Below are 27,587 nucleotides of genomic sequence, written 5' to 3' on the forward strand. Positions count from 1 at the left end.
GTGGAAAAAGCACCTAGCAGAATTCAACATCCATTTGTGATTTTAAAAACTACCAGAAACATAGGAATAGAGGGCAACTTCCTCAACTTGATAAAGAACTTCTGTAAGAAACCTATAGCTAACATTATAACTAATGGTTAAAGATTTAAAGCTTTCCCCTTAAGATCAAGAATAATATAAAGATGTTTGCTTTCACCACTGTTATTCAACATAGTTCTGGAAATTCTAGCCAGTGTGGTAAGTCAAAGGAAATAAAAGGCATGCAGATTGGAAAGGAAAAATAAAACTGTCCCCATTTACAGAAAACATAATTGTCTTCATAGGAAATCCCAAGGCATCAACAAAAACATTCCCAAAACAGTGAGTTCAGCAAGGTTGCAGGGTCTAAGATAAACATACAAACGTAAATTTTATTTCTCTATTTTACCAATGAACATATGGACACCAAAATTAAAAATATTATATCATTTACAGTTGTTCTAACCAAAGTAAACATTTAGGTGTAAATCTAACAAAAATATGTACAGAGCTTGTATATGGAAAACTACAAAATGCTGATGAAAAAATCAAACAAGATATTTTAAAATGGAGAGATACATCATGTTCATGGACTGGAACACTTATAATAAAGATGTTACTTATCACCATGTTATACAAATTTGAGGCAATTCTTATTCATATTCTAGCAAGAATTTTTGTAGGCATAAACAAAATTAGTCTAAAAATTTTAGAAAGGCAGAGGAATTACACCAGTTAAAATATTATGAAAGAAAAAAGTTGGTCTATGTAATTTCAAGAATAATTATAGCTATAGTAATCAGTATTGTTTGTTATTGGCAAAGGGACAGACACAGAGATCAATGGAACAGAGAGAAAATCTGGAATTATACCCACATAAATATGTCCAACTGATTTTTGATGTAGATACAAAGCACTTCAGTAGAGGAAGAATAGTTTTTTCAAAAAATGATGCTGAAACAATGAGACACCCATAGGCAGAAAAAAAAACTCTAAGTCTCATGCCTTATGCAAAAATTAACTCAAAATGAATCATGGATTTAAAGGTAAAACAACAAATCATTTAGGAAAGAAAACAGGAGAAAATCTTTGGGATCTAGGTTCAGGCAAAGAGTTCTTAAACACCAAAACAATGCATAAAATAAAAATAATAAATTGGACTACATCAAAATGAAAAACTTTGATTCTGAGAAAGACCGTATTTAAAAGATGTAAAGACAAGTTACCAACTGGGAGAAAATACTTATAAACCTCATCTCCAACAAAAACTAGTATCAAGTATAGAAAGAGCTCTCAAAACTCAACAGCGAAAAAAATCAAACAAACCAATTAGAAAATGGGCAAAAGACATGAACAGGCATTTCACTGAAAAAGACATATAGATAGCAAATAAGCACATAAACAGAAGTTTAGCATCATTAACCATTAGAGAAATGCAAAGTAAAATCACAATTAGGTGGCATAAACACTTACCAGAATGGTTAAAATAAAAAATAATGCAACACCAAACTGGAGGATGCAGATTAACTGGATTACTAGCACATTGCTGGTGGAAATATGAAAGGTACAGCCACTCTAGAAAACAGTCTGACAGTTTCTTTAAAAAAGACTGACCATGCAACTATCATTTGACCCAGTAACTGTACTCCTGGACCTTTATCCCAGAGAAATAAGAACTGACATTCATACAAAATTCTATATGCAAATGTTTACTGCAGTTTTACTTATAATACTGCAGACAACCCAGATGTCCCGTAACAAGCGAATCATTAATCACACTGTGGTCCATCCACACCATGGAACACTATTTGGCAATAAAAAAGAAGGACCTAGTAAGGCATGCAACAACCTGGTGGATCTCCAGAGAGTTGTATATGGTGTGATTTCATTCATGTAACATTCTTGAAATGACAAAATTAGTCAAATAGAGAACAGGTTTGTGATTATCAGAGGTTAGGGAGAGGATGGGATGGACAGAGAGAGGGTGTGGCTATAAAAGGGCATGAAGGATGCTTCCAGGATGGGATGTTCTGTATCTGGGCTGTAACAGTATCAACATCCTGGCTGTGTATGGCTCTACAGTTTTGTAACATGTTACCACTGGGGGAAAATAGGTAAACAACTGCATGGGAACCTGTGATTATCTCAAAATGCAAAGGTTAGCTTCTTTAAATCACAGGACAGTCCTCAATGAGGCCTGTCTGGATGAAGTGACCTTGGACCAAAACTGCGGCAGAAAGTAGACATCACGCAGAGTGTGGGGAGTGAGACATGGGTGGAGGAGCTTCCAGCAGGAACAGGAGGACATGGGACCAGACAGCCCGGCTGCAAGGCAAGGGAGCCTTTGGGACCATCCTTTGTCAACTGTCAACCTGAGAAGGTGCAGAGGGACGGGGTGATGCTCTTTCTCCTTCCTAGAAGTGTGTGTGTGCGCATGCACGCGCGCATGCACACACACCCAGGCATCCAGACAGACAGTGACGGTGCGGTGGGGTGGCAGCCCCATCACTATCCATCTGTGGTGTTGTGCTGGTCCTGACCACTCAAAGCCTCAGTCTTCATCAGTAGAATGGGAATAAAAAGAGTACCATTGTGATGGCTGAATAAGATGGGTAGTTAAGGTGCCTGGGAGATGGGAAGAGAGGGAGGCTCATATGTATGTCACATTTTCTTCCCCATCTTGAGACCGTGACCTGACCCTCCCCCCATTGTTTTCCCCACTTACCTTCTCCCTAAATGGCTTTACCCCTCTTTGCTTCCTATGATGAACTGCTCTGTTGGGTGTTCTGCAAGGAAAAAAATGGGTAGAGAAATGTACCAAGGAATTCCTAGTTCACCAACCTTGGAGCAACAATATTTCAATATTAAATATTAAGGCATCAATTTGATTGTTGAAAGGTACAAACTTCCAGTTATAAGATAAATAAGTCCTGGGATGTAATGCTCTAGTTATCAATACTGCATTGGGTATTTGGCAGTTGCTAAGAGAAATCTTAAAAGTTCTCATCACAAGAGAAAAAGCTTATAACTCTGTGAGGTTGTTTCCGGGCAGCTGCGTCTGGGGGGCCGTCCCTGCGCACCAGGTGAAACCTCAGCCCGGAAGGGGAGGGTCCCTGCCTCTGAGCGAGAGCCCTCTCAAGCAGGTCGGACAAGTGCAGGTGACAAAGGAATCCATTAAAGCAGGAGTAGGAGGGAACGGCAGCTCCCGCCAGCAGCAGAGAGCACAGGGAGGGAAGGCAAGGGAATTAACTCCCGCTCCTCAGCGTGGGGCAAATCCCTTGCCAACTCCTAAAACCAGGGCCACCTGGCATCCGGTGACTCTATCTGCACAGCGTGGGAACTGAGTCCCTGCCACCCCAGGATTTGGGGGAGCCACAGAGCGCTGGATGGAGTGAGAATTGTGTCCTGAGAACTTCCCAAAGGCAAAGAAAGGAGATTTTCAGGCAGGCTGCTAAAGGGCACGAGAGTACAGCTAGCTCCTCCATACTTGTCTGCGGTAGGAGAGAGTCAGAGGGAGACTTGTGCTTATCCGGAGAGCAGAGGAAAGAGCAAAGTGACAAAGACACCGCTGAAGAGCGCGGAAGCAAAAAGTAGTAAACTGAGCAGCGGGAAGTTCTCATTTAGGCAAAAAGCACACGCTCGAAGAAAGAGGAGTGGGGAGGTGTGCTCACGGGTTTGGGGTTTTATAGGGCCTTTTGGGTAAGGGTCAGCATAAGGCACGATGCATGCAGGTGATTCATAATTCCTGTGAAGTTTTGTCTTCAGAACAGGGTTGTTTAGATAGGCTCATTTACACTTGGGAGGTCTGTCTCCTGTCCTTGTTACAAAGTTACTTAATAGATTTAGGGGCTGGAAGAAGAGGAAGAACCCCCTATAGATTAAAGAATAAACTGGGCCTTTCTCCCAGGCTAAGTAGATTTTTACAATGGCATGACCCTTGTCCCACTTCCTTGCCCTGCCTAGAGGTGACGGATGTTAACTAGCCTTATAGTGGTGATCACTTTGCATTGTACACAAATATCAAATTATTATGTTGTATGCCTTGGACTAATAAAATGTTATATGTCAATTACATCTCAATAAATTGGAAAAAGTATTAAGACTCCTTATTTTTCACTGTCACACAATACATCTGAATTTACAGATTCACTGTGTTTTCCTCACTAGTCTCTGGACCCAGAGGACCGGGAGGTTCTGCCTGGTTCTCCCTGCTCCCCAGCACCTAGCAGAGGCCTGCCTCCTACACAGCTCTCCAATATTTTGTTGGGTGATTGAAGTCACAGACACTTCACATCACAGTTCAAATCATAAATTATTGTTTTCTGCCTATACTAGAGGCATGACATATTCTCTTTGACCTATAACTACATTTACTCCATGCACTTATATTAATTTTTTAAATTAAAAAGCACTTTGTCAGTGGCTTACCTACAGCTTAGGTGCAAACACATGTCAAGGAGCCCTTCTGCCATGCGGTGCACTTACTCTGCAGCTAATAAAGGAAAGAAGGCCCTGCCCTACATAGGACAGAATTTTATTTCTGCGGACATGTGAAAACTCCCAAACCACAAAAGATGATTCGTCTCTGTTTTATGCTATGAGAAGAAGGGTTTAAAAATAGGCATGATGCAATCATATGTGTAATACTATCACCAATGTAATTATTACTGCAGCAAACAGGAAACAGATGAGGTTACTACAGGTCAGTCTGCTCCTTCCTGGGTTCCTGGCTAAAGGGTTACTGGCATAAAGTAGCACCCACTACCTGTTTGTATGCAGATCAGCCAAGTATGAAATCTATTTATTGCCCGCTTTTGGTCAGATGATAGATTTTGCATTTGTAAACATGGAATTAATTTTGTTATAACACACACTGAAAACAATTATAGCACAAACTGAAATTCACCAGGAGCCACAGTGTAAGAGTTAAAGGTAAATGGAGTATTTCCTAGCGGAAGGTCTAGAATAACTTAAATGACATCATATATCATGATAGCTCTAGCCAAAGACTGTTGCTCCCAAGTGAGCTGGTGTAGCTTCCAAGACCTCAGAGATGAGGGGGACTTAGCCAGCACCCAAGGACTGATAGCACAGAGGCCATAGTAGATGTCTGGCTTTGAACTTGACAGCCTCTAACTCACTCAATCCTCATTATAACTCTACAAGCCAGACAGCATTATTACCCACAGTAAGGAAGCAAGGCACAGAGAAGTTATGTAACTTGCCTGAGGCCATACAGCAAGAAAGTTCCACATCTAAGATCCAAAATAGTCAGGTCCAGCACCAGAGGTTCTCATTTTTTTTTCCCTGTAAGAAGGATTTTTTTTTCTCATCTTTTTTTAAGTAAAGCACACAGTGTTAATAATGTAAAGCTTGGTGAATTTTACATATCTATATACTTGCATTTACAAATCTATATGCCTGTGTATTCACCACCCATGACGATACAGAACACTTCCACATGGAGTGAAAATGTTCCTGTGGGACCCAGGTAATTTCTCTCTCTAAAGGCAAACACTGTTCTGGATCCGATGCCCACAGACTAGCTGTATTTATCCTCCACCTTCCCGTGTGACTGGAATGCAGTAAGCACCGCCTCGTGGCCAGCCTCTGTCACTCAACCTTACACTTTTGGGATGCATGCATGTTGTTCCCGTATCCATAGCCCCTTCCTTTAGGCCACAATTTTCATTTCCATCCTCCTGTTGCTGGACTTTTGAGTTGGTTCTGGTTTTCAGCTAGTATAAAGTTGCTGGCAACATTCTTGCTCCTGTCTCTTGGTGGACATAAACATCCATTTCTTGAGAATATACCTAACAGGGAAATTTCCAGGTTATGGGATAAGAATATGTTTAACTTTAGCAGATACTACCAGCCAGTTTTCCAAATACACACCCACTTACACCCCCACCAGCAAGGGAAGCGTCCCGGTCACTCCATATCCTCGCATCACTTTGCATTTCCAGTTTGAAATGTGACCATCCTGATGGGTATATGGTGATTCTATCACCAAGGGTTTACTTTGCCTTTCTCTACTAATGATGTACCTGTTCAATTTTTCCTCCCATTTTTAAATTGAATTATTTTGTTTTCATGTTGACCTGTAGGGTTTCTTGGTCCACTGTGCATATGCGCTGTCACATAGACAGATCATGAATATGTGTTCCCAGCCTGCACTGCCATTTCAGGTTCTTAATGGTTTTTCTTCTCTTGATGGTCAAAATTCCTAGTTTTAATAAAATTCAATTTATCAATTTTTGTATGTTGTCTTCCAGAAGTGCCATTGTTTAAATCTTCACATCATTTTAAATATTTATGCCCATTTGATTTTTGTAGATTCCAGTTCACTGTTAAAATGCCCCCTCTTTGCATGCATTTTGTCTGTCTTTTACTGTTTTTAACATGTTTATCATAGTTATTTTGAAGTCACTAATCCTACTCCCTGGGTCCTGCTCTGAAGTCTGACCTCTGAACATGCCTGCTGTCTCCACAGAGGAGATGAACTCACACCCCCTCCAGACTTTGTTGCTCCCACGCTGTGTGGCTGGCTGCTCACCTGCACCCTGTGGCAGCCCGGCTGGCTTACCTCGGGGCTCTGTGAGCATGCTCCCAGGAAGCAGGCAGCAGAAGAATGTTGCCATCCACCCTTGGAAATAACCCCAGTGCCATCTTTGCTTTCTCACAGCTTGGGAAGCTGTCTTGGGCAACACCAGGTCTTTAGGGAAAAGTCATTTTCTCCATTTTCCTTGAATCCGCCCATCCACACTGAAGACTGAAAACTCACAAAACTACAACCCACAATTTAAGTAAAATGTTCTTTATCTCTTTAAAATATCCTTAAATTGGCCCTAATGGATAATTAGGTACATAGCATGTTGTGAATATTACAAACTAACTCTGTTCTCTCAAAACAAAGGTAACTCATACACCATAACCAGGTCGCTGGGGTTTTCGTCTGCTTCTGTGGCTGGAGAGCTTGGAGGAATTCTGTAAAGGTTTGTGATTAGTGGCAGACAAACCCCCCGTGTGTGCACCTGAAGTTCATGATGAATCCCTCCAGTGGAAGAACTGGAGAGTGTTTTTATCAGTCTCAATCGCCACAGTTTAGAGTTTGCCACAACGCATAGATACTTCACTATTTCAACTGTACCGATTTTTCAACACCTGACCACGTGAGAGCTGCGGGGGTTGTCAGCTAGCCGCGGGGTCAATGGGGCGCAAGTGCCGACTGAGGCCCTGGAACCGCGGGGCTGCAGATGGGGATGGCTGGGCGCCCCGTGATGTCCAGTGTCCCTGGAGCCTTCCTGGCCTGTCTTCCCCAGCTGGCCTCACGCCTCCCAACTCGTTTCGGCTGTCCACCTGCACACGGTCCTCACACTGTCCCTCGGGGCTCTGACGGGAACACCCTCGGCCCCCATCACCTCCCCTCCCCAGATGCGCTGGGTTCCCAGACCTCCAGGAAGAAGCTGTATCCACCCTGTGCTCCCCTGAGAGGCCGGTCCCCAGAGGAGGGCAGGACACAGATCCGAGGCCAACACAGGTTCCCATGCCTGAGACCACATGGCTCCACCAGACCTGGCTTTGCTCAGCCAGCTGGGTCAAGCTGGCCATCTGGTTGCCCACCCATTTCCTACAGATCTTGCCCCTCGCCCGGCGAGTGACCGCTCCCCTCCAAGATGGGGCTCCCCTCTGCCCTCTCAACTCATGGAGGCACCAGCAGTGCCAAAAAGGGCCATAACAGCAGTGAGGGGGGGCACTGCGTGGAGCTGCACAGGGCATCAGCAGCGGGTTAACTCACTCTGCATTCACGCTAATCAGCCTCTCAAGAGAGGCCAAGGGCCAGAAAACTTAGGGCCCTTCTCTGCCCCCGCTGCTGTCACCTCCCGTGGGCACCTGCAAGCCCAGTCAAGAATCACAGAACTGTGGGGGCCTCACAGGGCTGGGGGAGCACAGAGAGAACCTGCTGGCACCATCACCACCTGCCTTCCTCTGCTCCCTCATCTCAGCCATCCGTGACCACGGACATGTGCCTTTCCAGGTCCACGTGTGCTGCATGTGGCCATTGTCCCAAACCACACACCCTCCCTCCTCCCACTCAGTGACCTGTCCCAGAGTGGCCTCAGCTCTCCGACACTCTCCCTCTGCCCTTGCCTGGTGCCTGCAACCTAAGCCCACCCAGCCGGGGCCCCCTGGATTCTGACGGGATCAACTCTGGGTACAAGGGGTTTGAACAGGCCCACCTGTGATTTGATATGAGTCCAAAAACAAGGACAGATGCCCTGTGCCTAAACTTGAATGTGCCTAAGAATTCCCTGGGAGCTTGTCAAACACTCTGACCCCACATCTGACTCGCTGCACTGAGGACTGTGCACTTACAGCCAGCCTCTCCAAGCACCCACAGCACGTCCATCTTCCTATGACCCTGGTGTCATCCTGACATCCCTGGGAGTGATTCACCCCCTTCCTGTCACGTCACTGATACCAGCCCTCCAGCATGAACACATGCTCAATGTGACCAGGTCTCCTGTCCCTTGCATTAGTGACCACATACAATACTGCAAGTCACTCCAAAGCCACACTTCCCAGTAGAACCTCCTGGGGGTGGTAGATCTGGAAGTGATGCCTCCATTTCCCCCAGACCCATGAGCCAAGGCCTCTGCATGAGACAGGAAAGAGGTCCAGGGCCAAGCCTCAGACCCCTGCGGACCATGGAGGTGGCCCAGGCTGAGGGCCAGGAACCCCAACCCCATCTCACACACAACCTTCACCAGCCTCTTCCCACCCTTAGGAACCCCCTCTGCACCCCTGTTGGAAGTGACCCACCTGTCCTAACTTAGCCTGTGATCGAAAGTCTGTTTGGGGACCTCAGGACCTACCCCACATGGTAGTGTGGTCTGAGGTCATGTTGTGCAAGACTGTGGTTCATAGACTCAAGCCCCCAAGAGTGTGAGGATGAGGGTGGATTGCTTTTCCTGATGATCCAGAGGATAAGAAATGAGAAGTAAAGCCCCTGTCGACACCCTTATTTGCTCTTCCAAAAAATGTCCTGGAATATTTTCTTGATGTGCCAAAGGTTAAATGCATTTCAGAACTACAGGCACGAAAACAAAGAAACAAGGACGTCGGGAGTACAGATTTCGTTCCCAGCACAGGCAGAGAAGTCCCGAGATGTCCCGAGGTGCCACCTCTCTCTCCTGAATGATTCCAGAACATGGAAGCCCCATTCGAGCAGAGCAGAGCCAGAGGGTGGCCGAGGGAGCAGACTGGGCGATTCGGCTTCGGCCTCCCTGCCTTCCGGACACGCTCGTCAAGTCACACTGGGCCCGGAACAAAAACGTGCCCTTATTACCAGCACATCAATTTCCAGAGGCTTTGCCCTTCAGAATCATGGAGGTCCCAACTTAAAGGCTTTGAATATGAGACTCTCCTTACAAAATCCTGATGGAGCTCCGGAGAAGGGACGCCTGAGACCCTGCCCCTTCTCGGGCATTGTCTGCCCCAGCAGTGCATCTGGAGGGTGGGCAGTGCCCCATGGGCGTGCCCATACTTTTTCCGACTAATTGTTGAGATTTTCCAGTGCATTTTCCCAGAGACGCAGGGCTAGGTTCCCAGGACAGCCCATGAAAGCCTGGTTTTGTTTCATTTGTAGATAAATTGCATTATTGCAATTCTTCACAGCACTAAGTCATGGAACTCAGTATAGAGAGCTCTACACCACCATGTTTGTCAGAAAATACCCCAAACCCAGCCTCAGACCTCCGGGAGCTGGGGTAAGGGCTTGATGTCCCCCTGCCGGAGAGCAATCTTCAGCGAGGCAGGCCCTGGGGCACCCACCTGTGTCCAGGTGGGGTTAGTAGGTGGGCCACTGTGGCCCAGTGTTACCCAGAAGGCGCAACCCCGGGGCTGGTGGGGTGAAGCAGGGAGGGAAGAGGTGGGACAGCCCAGTCGCAGGCCGAGGCAGCCTTTCCCACTACAGGATAGCAGTGGGTACAGGAATTTCTGAGGGTCAAACCTTGCACACTGCTGATGTTTGTGATCTCCACACCAGCCAGGGGAGATGAAGGGAGCTGGCCAGAACCCCACCCCCACTTCAGGACAAAGGATCTGGCCTGAAGAACAGCAGTCAGGGCTCATCTCGCAGGCTGAGCTGGATCAGTCAGTAAGGCTGGCATTGCCTTAATCCCTGGCAGGCAGAATCTGGACTCAGCAGACCTAGTGCCCTGATCAATTAGAGATGTCTGCCAAGGGCAGGGGCCAGGACCATTTGTGTGTGCGCACCAATCCTGGCTACACCCTGCTGGGAAAGCCAGTGCCTGCTCTTATATGCAAGCAGACACTTGGATAATTTTCAGAAGTCCATTATAGAAGCATTACTTGTCAAGGATTCTACAGTTGGGAACCTAAGTCTGAAAATGTTCAATACCAAATGACGTCTATGCAGCATAGGGAAAAAGAAAGTGGCCTTGTACTGGGGGAAATGTACTGCTTTTCTCTACATAAAACTGAATGCAGCCTGCAGAGCTGAAATCACTACTGTGGAAAGTCGCATGTTTCTTACTTCAGGTCTGGAGGCACACAGCTACGTGTTGCATCCCCAGCCGCTGCATATGACACCTGGGTCTTTACTGTGCTTTTATTTTACCATAGTTTATGTCTCTTCTAAATTGTATATTCATATATTTGGGGAAGAAAAATAGCATTTTATTGATAGATTTGTGACATAACTTAAAAGGACACTTTCTAAACTGCTAAAACTCTATTACTATCATCTTAAAATGTTTTTTATCTGCCAACACCCCTCAAACTGTAGCTTCCAATATGTCTCCTGAGGTGGCTCCTGAGGGGCAGGCAAACAGGTGCATACCTGGGTCAGTGAGACCTTCCGGGAGCAGAGGTTGGCACATGCATGCCACCCACTGAGAGTGCTGGCTGCACACGGCCCTGTTTATAGCCCTGACATGGTGGTGGTGGTGGGGTGTGCGGGGGGGGGGGGGGGGGTAACAGGGGGTGCCTAAATGCATTCACATGACCTGCGCCCCAGCTCTCCAGCACAGCAGCGTGGGTGGAGCTTAGGTCGGAAGAGCCGGCTAGTTTCCTGACCCTTGCAGAGGTCAGCTCACCACTGAAATCCACTGCAAATCTGTCATGCTTTTAAGTAAAACAGATACTTTGATATTAACAAGAGTGAGCTCATCGCACATGAAGTAACCACATTTAGGACATCTTCCAGCGAATGGATGCAAGATTGATAGATGATAGATACATAGATAGATCGATGGAACAATAGATAGATGACAGATTTTCACATGAGTGAACGGCCAAGCCAGCCCATTCCCGCCGCTCCGACTGCCGCTCTTCCCCTGACTTCCAGGCGTACGCCAAAGCGCCTCCTGTTCGCTTGCTCAGCATTCGGGAGCCGACCCTGTGTGGCCCTGCTCTTTCCAGCCACCTGGCCTTGGCTATGAGACCTGATCACAGAAAATGCCCCCGTTTCTCCCTTCGGCTTCGGGGCTTACACTCCCTGAAGCCCCTCTCCGCCTGGAGAGGAGGAGACAGCAGGCAGTCCCCAGCACCCTCTCTGCCCCTGGCGGTCTCAGGCGGAGGATGGCTGGACAGGCTGCCCCTGGGGTGCTGTCGCCCCTGCGTTTATCTCCGTTGTTATCCTCCCTGCACTGCTGAGTGTGAAAAGGACCCAGAGCAGCCGCCCAGCCAAGGGACAGGGAGTGTGCCTGGCAGCCAGCGCCCAGCCGTCCCTTCAGCTCGCCACCCACTGCATTGTTAGTAAAACATAAACACGGACTTCTGATCAGCCACTTGGCTGCTTGCTTATAATCCCGCATCTGTTTTGTATGCTAGGTTTCGATATTTCATACCTTCTCCCAGGGAGGAGATGCCTGTAAACTGTTTTCCATTATGAAAACAATAATAACCTTTCACCAGCTGCCTACCACATGCCCAGAGCCTTGCCCGGCTGTTTATACACCTCGTGGACGCCACTCCTTGGGACAACCAAGAAGCGGGGGTATTATTTCTAGTGACCAACTCTCCCAGTTTTCCCCGGAGTTTGGGAGGAGGGGAGACGAGTTCCTGGGACGGGGATTCCAGCGCTAAGCCAGGGCGCACTGGTCACCTTAGACTGTCCCCGCTGCATAGCGGGGGCGAGTAATGCCCGCAGGGGCCCAGGCTATCCAGGCGCACAGGGAGAGCCAGCGGGTCCCGCCCCCTTCACCCCGAGGCCTGGCGCTCCGCTGCAGGCCACCCCCGCATGTTCCTGCTTCACGGAGCCATCAGATGCCCTCCTCGGGTCTCCGAACCTGAACCGAGGTGCGCCGAGCTGCTCTCCAAGCCTGACATGAATCCTGAAGACATGAGGCCCAGGAAGGGGATGGACCTGTAGGGACACAAGCTGCCGTGTGCTGCCCCGTACGGGGCATCTGTGCCACGTCACGGCCCACACCAAGGACACCTCACACCCCCACGTCCTGCCCCACAACCCCCTCCATGAAGGCGACCCTCACCCTGCTCAAGCTCAGCACCTCCCTCTGGACCCCGGCACTGCGCCCCCCACCCTATCTATCTGCTCGGCGCACCAAACGACTACAGGACTGGATTTTTCTGAAAGCAAAAGAGGAAGACTGCTTCTTAAAAATAAGATAAATCATACATGCCTATTATAACAAAATACAGATACGTGAAAAAAATCGTTATAGCCCTCTTCACTGCTGACATGAAAGTGCGACCCCAGGGTTAAGAGTTTGGTGTTTACCTCTTATGGACTGAATTGTCCCCCAAAAATTCATACCTTAAAGCTCTAACTGCCAATGTGATGGACAGGGGGTCTTTGGGATGTGCAGAGGTCACAAGGGTGAGACCCTCTGAGATGGGATCAGTGCCCTCATAGGAGAACCCCACAGGGCTCGCTTCTCCCTCTTTCTCCCTCCTGCTCTCTCTCCGTGTCACTCTCCCTCCCCCTCCCCCTCTCCCTCCCTCTCCCTCCCTCTCCCTCCCTCTCCTCCCCTCCCCATCTCTCTTCCTCCCCTCCCCCTCCTCCCCTCCCCATCTCTCTCCCCCCTCCCCCTCCTCCCCGTCTCTCCCCCTCCTCCCCGTCTCTCCTCCTCCCCACCTGTCTCTCCCCCTCTCCCTCCCCTCCCCTCTCCCCTTCCCTCCCTGTCTCTCCCCCTCCCCCTCTCCCACCCCTCCCCTCCCCATGCTATGTGAGGACACATCGAGAAGACAGTCCACCTGTAACCCAGAAGAGGGCCCTCCCAGGAACCAGTCCCTGCTGACACCCTAATCTCGGACTTCCAGCCTCAGAACTGTGAGAAATAAAGGGGTGCCGCGTAAGCCCCCCAGTGCGGTGCTTTGTTTTTGAGCCTGACAAAGAGACACCCGGGCCTCGCGGCGGGCTGCGGCCTAACACGCCTGCAAGGGGCAGTGGCTTTGAGCTGGGCGAGGCCGGGTGATCTGGGGGGTGATGCCAGAAAAGCCGGAATTGTCTGCAGGGGCTGCCGAAGGCCCCTCTGCTGAGAGTCCCGAGAGAGGGGAGGATGGCCGGGGAAAGGGCCCCTCCTGGGGGAACATGGAATAGCCGTGAGCAGAGCGCCGGCAGGAGCAGGGGCTGGGGGCCCGCTTGGCGAGGTCCTGGATGGAATCAGGGGCGTCTGCCAGGCACTTAGGTCTCAGGTGGAAATGAGGAACGTGCTATTGGGCAGTGGAGAAAAGACCACCCCTGTTACAGGAGAGGAATGTCCCACATTGCGGAGCAACTGCTCCAGCTGAAGCAACACAGATGTGGGGGTGAACAGCCATGGCTTCCGCAGTGGGGGACTGATCCGTACCAAAGAGGGAAACCGCTGGCCTGTGGATTTGGCCGTTTCCACGGTGCAAGCACTCCCAAGCTGGACGGATCCCAAGCTACCAACACGATCTCATGGGCACCGCCTTAGGAAGAGGTTTGCAGCCCAGGCAGGCACAGAATAGTTCTACCAGGAAGGTGTAATTGGCCTAAATAACCTCAACACATAAATATGGCAAAATGTGCTGAAATAATCAGATTCAGTTTGAGTACCTATTACCTTTGGTTTTAAAATTCTTCAGTTTTGCATACTGGCTGCATTTAATAATCAGTTCTTGCCGGCTGGGAGAGCCCAGCTCCGACACATCCTGGATCTGAGACCACCACATCTGGGCCACCTACTGGTGTCCTCTTCCCACCAGCTGCCACACGCACATCACTTATGCATGGGACCTTTACCAGAAAATGACATTGTCTACCCAAGAAATTCTTCCCTTCTGGTCATAGGAATTGCTCTTGGTTTTAAGAAACCATTTCCCCAAATTCTAACCATTAAGTTTTTAAAAAATACGTTAGGCACAATTTTCTGGTAGGCCCCTGATATTTTAACTCAGGGCTCCTTGTTACTTGTCTACACACATACGCACAGACACTTTTACCTTTCCTAATAAAGAAAAGATTGGCTGTGATAGTAGTTTATTTGCTAAGGAGTTTCATGATGGCTCACATAAGCTTTGAAGTTGTCCACTTAGTTCGTGACTATCTCAGAATGCCCAAATGGCTCAGCACCAAAACCATCCATAGGAACAGAAATTCACATGAAATAAGGTTAATTTTATGGGAACTTCTGGCAGAAGTCAATGAAGAAACACTGAAATTTTAAAGAAAGGAAAAGAAATTACTAGACAAACAACAACAAATATAGAGAGTGAACCACTTAGAAATCTTGGAAAAGAAGAACAGAATTATGGCAACAAAAAATAAAATACTTTTGTATCTGGTATAAAGTCAAAAGAACAAATTAATACAGATAAAAGTAGAAATTACTGAGTTAGAAATCAAACAGCTAGTTGAATGAATAGGCTCTTCCTTTAAAAAAAAATCTCCAAAACAGGAAAACCAAGGGACAACCTAATTATTTGAAAGAGACAGAAGGTAAAAAGGTTTGCTGATGACTCTAAAAACTGGATCAGGGTACACAATGGTTTGGTATTATTCTCTCTACTTTAATGCCTGGAAATTTTTATACTAAAAAATAGAGAAATCATAGGAGAATACTAACTAAAGTATATATCAGAATAAAATTAATGGCAAAAGCCTAAACAGTAAAGCCAGGGGCCAGCACCATGCTAAGGCTCCACGCAGAGGACCACGGGACACTGTGGGTCAGCAGCACCGAGGGGCAGCTCCCTGCCTCACTGCTGGATGGCTTCCCCAGGGGTGCCGGTTCCCAGGCCCTCCTGGAGTCCGCACAGCTGCCCTCCCTTCTGGAGCTCCAGAAAAGCCTTCAAACACTGAGATGCGATACTTGTATTGGAAGCTGGACAAAACATCCCCAAATGGCAGTGTCTGAGGGACAGAGATGGGCCTGTGACAGGCGAGAACATTGTTTTTCTGGCATACACAGAACATTTACAAAAATTTACCTTCATCTGGGGCACAGTGCAAGTCTCAAAACATTTCAAGTTTGGTTTCATGAACATTACATTTTTTCATCCACATTTAAGTGAGTAATTAACCACAATGATTACTTGGGAGAAAGAGATATACATTTGGAATTAATACATATATTTTCAACTAACTGATGATTCAAAGAAACTATGTTGAAATTACAAAATATTTTAAGTAGCCATATTAAGACTGCTACATCTTAAATCTTGAGGGATTTGGACAAAATGCTTCTTAAAGAGCTATTTAAAGTTCTAAAAACTTACATTAGACAACAGGAGAGGCTAACATAATAATGAAGTAAATTTCCAACATGAGAAGTTAGAAAAAGCAGCAAATGAGCACAAGGGAAACAGAAGGAACTAATAAATGCAAAACAGACATTAATAATTAGAAGAAAATTGCACAGATGCCCGTGTACAGCTCATTTGCACCAGCTTCCGTCTGAGGCCAGCTGTTGCCTCAGCAAACAGGTACATGTGGGTTCCCTTGCCTCTGGTCCTCACCTCAAGCTTGCTCAGCCCCACATCTATCATGCCCTGCCCCCTTTCTCTGATGCCCCGGAAGTAGGATGTCAGCAGGATCCCACTCAGCACTCAGTCCAGAGCAGCCCAGAAGTACAAGGGATCAATGCCCCCAGTAGTGACTTCACCGGTGGGAAGCAGCATCCCCTATTCCTTGGATGGAGAAGTCCAGGAGAATTCTACGCCCAAGCAATAGGTCCCAGCTGGGGCGAGTTCCAGTTGCCCAAGGCAGTGGCCAGCGTTTAGCGTCCAAGAAATAGAAAATGTGTATCTGTTCTCATGCATATACCACTATGTTACTCCACTATACGCATTGGGACTTTTAAGGTTTCAACAGATTTTTTTTAATTGACATCATCCAGAGCACATAGTCAGACCTCAATGCAATTAAACTACAAATCAACCATACAAACAGTTCAAAAGTATATTTAGGAAATTGAAATGCTCCCCTAACTGACTCTTCAGTTAGGAAATTACAATAGCAATTATGAGATGCTGGTTCCACCTGAATGAATGGCTTGCAAGTACCATTCCTAGAAGCAGAAACAAAAATCAAAAATGTAGAAGTGAGTCTCTGTACAAGCTCAGAAAACAGAAGAGCTGTGAGCCGGAATGATACACGGGCAGGGAGTGGGGAGGGAGAGGAACAGGGAAGAAAAAATTATGACTAACAAGAGTGAAAAGTGGGATTTAATTGCAGTGAAAATTAAAGACACATTTAAGAGATACTATGAATAACTTGATCCAATGAATCTGAAAGCACGAATGAAATGGATTCCTTTTAGAAAAATAAAACTCACCAAAACTGAATCAGGAAGGAAACAAAAGCCTGCATGAACCTGTAACCCTTACAGAAACTGAATCAGTCAAAATTCTCTCACCTCCTAGCACCCCAGACAGATGTTCAGGGGAATTTTATGTAATCTTCAAGAAATAAATCATATGCATCTTATATAGATTTTTCAAAGAATAGAAAAAGAGCATGCTATACGATTCATTGTAAGATGCTGACAAAAATTTGGTAATAAAATCAGACTAGGAAAATACATATTTCCTATGTGCAACCCAACCACAGACTTCATATCTAGACTACATAAAGAAATCCTACAAATGTACATAGTAAAACAGAAACAAAACCAATCTAACAATTAAAATGCACAAAGTAGATGAACAAGAAATTCACAGAAGACACTCAGGCATCCAGTAAACACATACAAAGATGCTCAAATTTGTCAGTAAACATGAAACTAGAAACCGGAACAATGCTATACCATTTACTCCTCACACTGGCAAACGTTTTAAGCCTATGGATAACAAGTGCCCCCAGGCATGTGGAGAAATAGAACATTTCACGCACTTTCAGGGAAGCTCTGAGCTCTCTGGAGAGCAATTTGGCAGCATTTAATGAATTTGAAGATTCCTGTCCTCTCCAACCTGATCGTTTTAATGCTTAAGGCAAAGAGGCACACAGTTCCCCCCATTACGTGGTCAGCGGCTCTGTCTGTCAGGCCACCGCCTCTCAAATAAGGAGAATCATCCTTTGCTGTGATCCGTTGCTAAGGATACTTGTCAAGACTTTTTCCATTGTAATGATAATCTCATAACTTAAAAAAAAGAAAGACTTCCAGAGTGTTTAATCCAGATAGAAGATCGAACCATCAAATGTCAGCTCCCTGAATGAGTCGCCCTCTGGGATGTCAGAATTTCAAGTAGAGAAAAACCCAGTGAGTGCATTTTTAGCTCTAATGCTAACACAAAGCATCCAGTGCAAACATGAAAATGTTTCCAAGAACATTTTAACCGCTTAAAAATTGCCTGTTTTATAAAAGGAAACCAAGGGTATTTTGCTGGAGGAAATCTATGTTCTTGAGAAGTCAGGTTGGATTTTGGGTGAGTGACATGGCTTTGGGGAACCCCCCTCCCCATTCCTGCTCACTCACCCCTTGCTCCTATGAGGGAGGAGTTTGGCTGGAAGGAATGTGAGATCACCATGCCTGGACTCTTTACTTTACAGATGAAGAGCATCACCTGGCATTTCTCCTCTCTCACTGCAAGTTCTTAGGGAGACTTCAGTGCATCTCCCCAGCAATCTAATGAGTGTAGTATCCCTGGCAGAGAAGGCGCCAATAACTCTGAGCTCCAGGAGAGGCATTGATAACTGAGTGCTGGGTTTTTTATGTTCAGATGTTGAACCTTAAAGTAGGGGCCACTTTGAGGTCCTGGAAAGAAACATGAAGCAGTTCCCTTGTTCCTCTGCTATGACTGTGCGGCTCTGGGGGCTGAGGGGATGTAAGAGAAGCTGCTGGGGGCATGCAGGGGGCTGTGAACTATGACCTGTCAAGAGAATGTGCAGAGCTGGGAACAGAACGTGGGGAGGAGAAATCACATTTGTAAATGTTGAAATAGGTATTGGGTTCATTTAAAAGCATTTATTGAGCATCTGTTGTAATGTAAGCCATCCTTTGAGGCAGGTCCTCAACACCAGAGCTGTAGGCTACCTGGTCCCAACACTGAGCTTTACAACACTAAGTTCTATAAACGCATGCATGCACTTGGAATATACAAACACACATGCCACATGCATCCAAAATGTAACAAAATTTAGCTAGCATTTGGCCAAGCGCTAGAAACCCAAAGAAGAAAGTCCTTCCTGTGAGATGGGGGAGCGATATGGCTTCTAGAAAGAAGTAGGACTGTGTCAGGTATGTACTGGCATTAAATTCACATGTTTAACATGCCCATAATGTGCAGGAAAGAAGTCCCTGGGTGGTAGCACCAAATGACAAAGGGTAGAGCCCCTTGCTTTGAAGATCAAGAGCAGTTTGCACTGGCTTATAAAGATAACTTCAAAACTGCAATGTGAGGTTATTTCTTATAAAAACCCATCAGATCAAAATACGTAAGGGGCAGCAGAGAAGGCATAAGGAGCCAAGAAGCTCTGAGAAATCGTGAAGGTGCATTGGGGTGATCCAGAAGTTTCTGCAGCGTGCAAGACAGCCTAGGGCAAAGATATGCAAACAAGTGCCTGGGGCTCCTGGGAAAACATACTGACACATGTAAGAACATTGCCAGGAAGAGCAGGAATGTCCACGCAGCTTGCCAAACAGAAGGCCTTTCTGGCAGACTGCAGGTCAGTGTGTCAGGAATTTAAGTCACCAAGGACAGCAGGTGGGAGAATACAGATGTAGTGACATTTCTGTGCTAAAACCCAGAAGTGTTGCTCAATCTGCCTTCTTGAATCAAGGCTGAAGTGTATTGCCAGAAAAACAGGCCCTATCAATAAGGCAGAAGGTTAGATACAATTAAGGTACTAGCAACAAAGACATCAGGCCACAAGGTTTTAAAGTGAACCATAATGTAGACTCACCTGTACTTATCGATGCCCGGCCTTGCCCCGGGAAGTGCTGGGGTGGTGGAATAAGGGCCATTTGTGGGCCTCTCAGCATTATGGTAATTTAGTAAGAGACCTTAAGTCTTGGAGGTCTGACAAGCAGGGTATAACACTGGCGACTGTGTGCCCAGCACCTCTCCTGCCTGTCTTCAGCTCTAACCCCTTTGACCTGGGAGGCATCTTTTCCACCCGGCCAAGGTAGAGAGAACTACTCGCCAACCATGTGGTCCTGCCCTGACCAATCAGAGCCCCCTACCTCCCGGCCACAGTGATTGGGTTGAGCCTGCTCATGTGACCCAGACTGGGCCAGTCAGAGTCCCTGGGCCAGCTCCTGGAGCCGGTGGGGAGGCTGCGTCCCTTGATGAGCGGCCGGTGGCCGTGGGGTCTGGACAACATCTTTGGTGCAACCCTGTCATGGCCCCCTGCCCAATTCCCCACTGATGTGAGGCAGTGAATGCCCTATTTTGCTTAGGCTAGTTTGAGGTGGTTGCAGCTCAGGGAGAGTCCTAATACAGCCTTTTATGATAATGGTTTTTAAAGTGGCATTTTAAGGAAATTACAGCTAATAATGGCCCAAAATAGAATTAGAACTTGCCGTTGATTCAGGCCATTGAGGGAGGAATGATCTTCCTTTGAGAGGTGCAGATAAACCTTTGCACTGATAACATGAACCCCCAACCACCACCCACCACTACCTACACACACACACACACACACACGCACGCACGCACGCACGCACGCACATGCTCCCTTTAGGGAGTGTTATGAGATGAAACAAATTTTCCCAGGTGCTGGGATGAAATTAAATCCTAGAGAGTAGTAATTTACTAAATGGTACCTTATCATTTTAGAAGAGCTAGGAACTTCTGAAACACCACCTGGCTCACATTCTTGGAGCAGTTTTTGAATTGGCTGAATCGGGCTGAATAGCTCCAGAAAACTCTAAGCCCAGTGGTGGAGCAGCTGAGGGTCTTAAATGACAATCTGGAACGTTCTTCCAGAGCCGATGCATCTGCTCCCTGATGAGCATATAGGATGTTTCCTAAGGAGAAAACCCTGTCCTGATTCCTGATGGGGGGCTGGATGCACTCACCTCTCTGTTCAGTCTCTAGGTGGCCAGGTCCATATGGACCCATAATGGCCTTACTGGGCCAGCCTTCAGGTTGCTCGGCCATCATCCAGAGGCCCAGAGGTGCCAATCACTCCAAGGCAGCCCCTTGTCTCTCCACCCACACCCCTGGCCACCACAAAGGGACTGTGCTCTGGGAATGTGGCAATGCTGGACCAGGAATCCCAGGGGCCCATGTCCAGGCCAGCTCTGCCATGGGGGCTGTGGGACCTTGGAAAAGTCACCAAGCCTCTCTGGGCCACATCTCCTCCAGGTGTAGGTGAAGGCATTGGTCTGGCTTGGTGCTTTTCAGACTGCCCACTGCCCGAGGCTCAGGCCAGGCGGCAGGGCTCGGGGGGAAGGGGCGGTCTCCCAGCCCCTCCACAAGCAGGCATTTCCTCCGCCACCTGACAGGGGACAGTGGGCACCTTGGCTAAAAAAATCATGAAGGGATCCTCATTATCCTCAGCACATTATCCTCGGAGGCCTTTGCAGTTCTGAGATGCAGTGAGTTGAGGCACTAAAGGTGAAGCCACAGTGCCTGGGAAAGACGAAAATAAACCTAGACTGGTGACCATTTTCAGGGAATTATCCTGTACCTCTCTTTGGGCACAAAACACCACGGGCCTGCACAGGAATGGTGCATGTGATCCTCCTCACCCCATCAAGGCCTTTCTAAATATGTGCTAAATAAAATGTGAAATAGGAAGATGGTTGAACTGAAGTTTAACTTTACATCTGAAAGAAAATACCTTAGCCTTTTAAGAAATTTCATGAATGCATTAAAGATCTCTTGGAAATAAGTTTTCTCCCATGATATAAGGTTAAAACTAGCTGGAAGGGGGGATCTTTATTTTGAGTTTTTTATTTATGTAGCTATTTTTTTTAAGCACATTGTGAACATTTTTATAATGCTCTCAGCATTTTAAGGATCGAAAAACTAGAGGAAGGTCAGCAAAGCAGAGTAAAATCCACAATACTCTGATTGTTCTGAATTCAAAATGGGAAGAGAAATATTTCTACATCCCCATTTTCAGAAGAACTGACTGTTGCCCATTGTGAGCCGGCTTTAACTATTCCCGAGCCACCCAACCACTGCAGCAAACATGAACTACATCACTTCAAAGCTGTAGGCGTGACATTTCCACATCCCAGATAACACTATCCACATTACTAGGCAGTCAATGCTGTAGTTCAGCTGCAGGGAATTCTTTGCAGTTGATGAAGCTGGTTGCTGCCTCAGTTTCACAAATGAGACGGGAGCAGTCGGGTCTACAAAGATTCAAGCAGTCGGCATGGGGCTCTGGGCCACATTCCAGGCCAGCTAGAGTGCAATCCAGGAGGGACCCACTTGCTGTCCCCAGACCCACCCACGCTCACATCTGTTCACAACACAAGCATACGAGCGACCAGTGGCCTCCACACACGACTTGTTCAGGGGGGCCACACACAGCAGCTCCTTTTAAGTTCAGGGGTCTTTGAAGCATACTTTGGAGTCAAGTTTTCAAGGTGGGGGAGTGGAGGGGGCTTGATGGTGACAGAAAGGACAGAAGGAAGAAGTTCTGGGTAAAAGGACTCAGGGGCCATTGTGCACACCTGTCTGTTTGCAGGAGCGGTTCCAGCTGTGCTTCCAGAAATCCGCGTTGCAGCCCAATCGGCATTCCTTCAGCTGGGCAGCCAGGAAATCAACTGTATGACATTTGTTGAACTCCTCTGAACCCCAGGCACTGTGCTAAAGTTACAGGATGAATAGATATTGTCTCTGCTCTCAAGGACTTTATTGTCTAGCACGGGAGAAAGACAACGAACTAATGGCAGCACAAGAGATGCTGCCATCGCAGTGCAAACTGTACACTCCGGGAGCCGGAGGAAGCAGCGACCAGACACAGCTGCATTACTCCGGCATTTATGTTAGTGATATTTTTGCTTGAAAATGATTTTTTATTTAAATTGTGATTTTAAAAGACCTGCTTTAAAAAATGATGACCATGCACTGTGGGGTTCCTAACCCCACATGCATCAAAGTGACATGTATGAAAACATTGCTATGAAGGGCAGAAGGGGTAACGGAAGCACGCAGGCATAGATGCCAGGTTCCCACGCTCTGCAAGTGGGATGGTGTGATGTTAACTGAAGGTGGGCTGTGACAAGCTAAAGATGTGGAAGAGTGTACCCACAGCAGAGCTACAATGGCATATGGAAAAGTACTCATTTAAAATGTATGTTATGTGTATTTTACCACACAAACAAAAAAAAAAACACTCAGTGTTTAGTTCATCAAAATGAGGGAGGAAAAAATGGAAAAAGGAGCAAGATGAGAGATTTAAACCCAGTGACACCCCCAATTATCTAAAATATAAATGGGCTAAGCACTCCATTTACAAGGCAGAGATTATCAAAGTGGACCAAAAAACAGAATATATGTTTTCTACAAGAAAACACATTTTCTTCCAGAAACCCATTCTAAATATAACAACACAGGTAAAGGTCAAGAATGGAAAAGGAAATACTGTGCACGTAACAGGAATGAGATTAGCTGGACTACCATATTAATATCAAAGACTTCAGAATAAGGAATAGCACCAGGAATGAAGAGGAAGATTCCAGAATGATAAAGGAAAAATTCTGTCATGAGGACATAACAACCCCAAATGTGTACGTACCTACTTACAGAGCTTCCAAAATACATAAAGGAAAAGCTGACAGACCTAAAAGGAAAAACAGACAAATCAACAATTTTGTTTCAGAGATTTAAATGTTCCTCTCTCAATAATTGATAGAATAAGTAGACAGAAAATTAGTAACAATACCACCTTTACACAGAAACATAGTGTTAACCCAACTGACTAATTTACAGTTGTGGACCCTCCACCCAACAACTGCAAAATACATTCTTGTCAAGCACACACAGAACCATATGCAGGGTCATAAAACAAGCCCAAATAAACAGAGCAGTTCAAATTATGTAATGTCTGCCCTTTGACCATAAAAGAATTAAACTAGAAATCAACAGAAAAGTAGGTAGAAAATCTCTTAAATATTTGGAAATTAAATAACACACTTCTAAGTAACCCATGAGCGCTTCTTGCTCATGCTTGATGCTTTTCCACCTGCATTATCTACCCATACCTTCGCCCCCATCCTCTGGATTTTTGGCCTTTCTCCGCCCCACAGCTTTCAGAGTGCCTCCAGGATGGGGCACAGAATTGGCTTTGTCCTTGTTCAGTTGATCCCATTTACGTTAAATAACCTGCCACGCACTTGACCTGCGTTCTCTTGTATTTTGGGGGTTATACTTTCTCTTCATATACAAAGATGTGACCTCCCCGCACAGCTTTGTAGTAATGGGGTTTGTGGGGTGCTCCTCACTTAGCCCCACATGCTCTGCTTCTCAGAACCAGAGCAGGTTCAGGGACGCACCCTGTGCCTCACGTGGACCTCACCCCCCGAACCACTGGGGAGGCCCTGCCTCCTCTGTGATTTCTCCCATGGCCTGGTCTGAACTGCCACCTCACGCCCTCTCCCCAGCTCTCCTACGCCATAGCTTTCACTAACCTGCCACCTGTCTGTGGCCTGGGGTCCCATGCGGCCACATCTCATTAGACACAGACCTCATTCTCTGGTTCTTGGTGGGCCTTCCTCGGCGGGGGGGAAGGGGAGGGCCGAATTACAACACCGTTTTTTAAACTGGAAATCTTGTAGTGCATTTTAAATATGCAACAACACTGACTGCCATTGCCATTTTCACCGCATTTTTTTTCTATGTAAGAAGAAAAAACGGATATTTTCCTTATTCAGAGAAAATCTAAAACCATTCTTTTATATAGCTGCATGGGTAATTGAAGTGAGATAGTCTGTAAGTTAAATATAATAAGGTCAATGAGTAAATCCAATTTCCTACAATGAACAAAATGAGAGTAAATATAATTTCTCAGCAGAAGTAAATAAAACAAATAGCATAATCTCCAGGTGGAGAGGTTTATGAAATAACCCATTTTAATTAAAATACTCTCCCAGGGAAGCTTCTTGCTGATGGTGACTCAGTTTTACGACAGCAAGACACCGACTACTGTGGATCTGATCTTGAGTAGGATCCTAGGGAGCTAGGGTTCTTGTTGGTCTCGGATTTGTACACATTTTCAGCCCCTGTGCTTGCCTATACAACAGCAGATAGTGTCCACCCGAGGACATTCTCAAAGACACGTGTCCCCTCCTCTTCACCCCACCATCCTCACCTCAGTGTCTTTGGAAACCGTGGTCCCATTTCACCTACATTCTACCAAGCCCTCAACCAAGGTGTGGGCATCAGAACAGTCAGTCTTTCCCCTCTCTCCGGTCATGGCTCCTGACCTTGACCCTTGACCACTGGGCACAGGCTTAGGGGGCTGTCACCCAAGAAGCCCCCATGCCCTCGGCCAAGGGTGGGGCAATGGAACTCTAGCTGGGACCCTGATAGGTGAAGTTGGGGTGGGGGCACACCGGCTGTTTGTGTGCCTGTGTGAGTGTGTGTGAGAATGTGTAACCAGCTGGTTACCCTGGCCCATGAGTAGGCACCTCAATCCCCGATAGACACTGGGGATTGTTCCCCAGTGGCAGCCCTGTCCTGCCATGGTCTGCCTCCTTCCCCTCTGCCTGAGGCCAGCAGCTGCTCCTGGGGCTCCGGCAGTTTCCACTGACTCCAAACTCCGAGCAACATGAGAGGAGGCGCCAGACTGTACCTTGGGTCTCAAGGGACTGGTGAGGAGCCGGAGCAAGTGAGGATGGGGGGTTTACCAGCACCATGCAGGAGCTCCACAGCCTCAGGCCAGGAGAGTAACCTGTGGACAGGACTAAATATTTTAAGACCACTTCCAGCAAGTATTTTGTGTCGTCTCAGAGTGTGAGTCTATCCTGGCGCTGACATTCACCAGGTGCAAACCTCAGTCTTCCATCTGTGAAATGGGGTGAGATCCTGCCGTCCATGGGCTGGTGCACAAGTAAACGGCTTAGCCTAGAGCTGCCACCCGTACGACTACCTGGCTCGGCGTCTCTCCTGGGATCCCATCTCCCCTGCTCCCCCACCCCATCATCCCACCCCTCAGGAGCTGCATTGCAGCACGAAGCCCTTGAGGCCTGTGCTGCTTCCATCATTTGCTGCTGAGCCCTGGTTAAGGTAGAGAAAGGGGACCCACGTGGATGGTGTCTACATCTGGGCTGCCTGCCCGGACCCCTGGGGAGCTGTCTCCCCACTAACTGCTGTTTATCCTCACAGCACACCTGGGGCAGAAGCTCAGCTCCCAGAACACAGGATTCTAAGGTGCCTTACATCCTGGGCTCTCCATCCCCAAGGACCCACATAAAGAAAGTCTTTGTGAGGGATGCCAGGCATTGAGGGGCCCTCCTTACAGATACAGGGGGCAGGAGGTGGCAGTCCTGAGGCCCCCTGGTGTGCCTAGAAGACCCCTGCTGCTGGGAGCTGGCTCCCTGCAGAACCCTGCCCACATCAATGCTTTCTTTCCCCTCTTCCATTTCCTCTGAGTCCTGGGGGAGACTTAAAGGCCTTACCCAGGAGGCAGCACGTCCAGCTGCATACATGAATATCCCCCATTGCACTGTTTATTGAGCACCTACTATGCAGGAATTGTGCCAGACTGTGCACAGCCAGAGCCAGTGGTAAAGGCAGGAAGGGAGCTGTTCTGTGGTATGTGGTGTGAACTGGGATGGGGAGAAGCCACAAGGGGGCCAGGAGAACAAAGGAGGGACTTGCCCTGCCTGGGGCCAGGATAGCCTCCTGCCCCCTGCCCGAGACCAACAGGATCAGCCTGGGGTGGAGAGGGGAGGCGTCATGCCACACTGAGCAAATAGCATGTGTACAAGAGGGAGCTTAGGGAAGGTGGAGGAGACTATGGCCAGGATCCTCCCCTGACCGTAAACTACTTGATGAGGTAACTGGTCCGCTGCTAGGCTACTGCTTCCACACCCACAGGCAATAAGCTATTATTGTCAGTGTTACTATATAAAGAGCTCTGCCCAGAGACAGAGACCAAGATGGATGTGGACTTGCCAGAGGCAGACGTGATTCCAATACTCTGACCTGCCACAGTGAGAATAAAGCTTGGTATAAACCCTTTTACCCTCAAGTTCCGTTATTCAGTTTCACCAAATCCGGAGTGAACTTGGCAGGGTCAATTCACCTCAGGCGAGTCAAGAAGGGTTCTGGAAAAGAGGCAAATAACCACAAGAGCGTAGGTGACAGAGATATGTAATAGCATAATTAGGAAGTGATGAGCTTCGAGCACTTGTTACCTTTGTTTTAACATAACTTAATTTAGTTTTACATTTGTATAATTTGATAATAACAGCTGCTTAGAGCTTGAAAGCACCTGCTGGCCCCAGAACACCCCTGCAGGCAGAGGTTGGACCTTGGGAGGCCAGCCAGTCCAAGTCACGGAGTGAAAGGTGGCCATAGAGGGCACAGACCGAAGTGTGTCACCCCAGCTGAAACCCTTCCCAGGCCCTACTCCTGAAGCCTGTGAATATATTATCTTACATGGCAAAAGGGATTACGGTACACAGATGGGACTGAAGTTGTTAATCAACTGGCCTTAAAATAGGGAGATTATTCTGGATTATCCAGGCAGGTGCAAAGTAATCACCAGGGTCCTAAAATGTGGCAGGAGAAGGACGCCAAAGTTCAGAGTGATGGGAAATGAGAAACACCCAACCAGCCATCTGCCTTTGAGACAGAGGCAGACCCGTGAACCAGGAGCTTTGGGTGGCCTCCAGAAGCCGGAGAAGACAGGGCTGAGTCTCTCCTGGGGCTCTGGGAGGAACCAGGCCTGCGTTTTAGCCCAGAGATTCTCGCAGCCTCAGGGAGTGTGAAGTCATCCGTTTGTGTTGTTCTGAACCACACAGTTCGTGGTTATTCATCACAGCAGCCGCAGGAAACCAGCACACAGACCCTGCTGCTCTTGGGGCACTGGGAGCAGCCATGTGGGTGACCAGTGGGGGCCTGGGCAGTCGCTCAGCTCTGCTAAAGGGGGAGACCAGCAGTGTGACCTCGGCAGCAGGGATGGGGACTAAACAGGATCACGAATGGAAGGC

At 47.4% G+C, this 27,587-nt stretch overlaps 1 long non-coding RNA gene across 1 annotated transcript in view; it reads right to left on the reverse strand.

Moving 5' to 3' along the window:
- Nucleotides 1-390: 390 nt before the first annotated feature.
- Nucleotides 391-27,587, reverse strand: part of LOC118971719 (uncharacterized) — a 35,031-nt gene continuing 7,834 nt past the window's right edge. Inside the window, exons 2-4 of the long non-coding RNA XR_012129108.1 lie at nucleotides 23,168-23,212; nucleotides 2,744-2,804; nucleotides 391-2,643 (exon numbers count right to left, since the gene is read on the reverse strand). This is a non-coding gene — a long non-coding RNA (uncharacterized lncRNA). The remainder of the gene's footprint in view (nucleotides 2,644-2,743; nucleotides 2,805-23,167; nucleotides 23,213-27,587) is intronic.

This window comes from Manis javanica, chromosome 3 (assembly GCF_040802235.1).
Source record: "Manis javanica isolate MJ-LG chromosome 3, MJ_LKY, whole genome shotgun sequence".
In the NCBI taxonomy this organism is placed as follows: domain Eukaryota; kingdom Metazoa; phylum Chordata; class Mammalia; order Pholidota; family Manidae; genus Manis; species Manis javanica.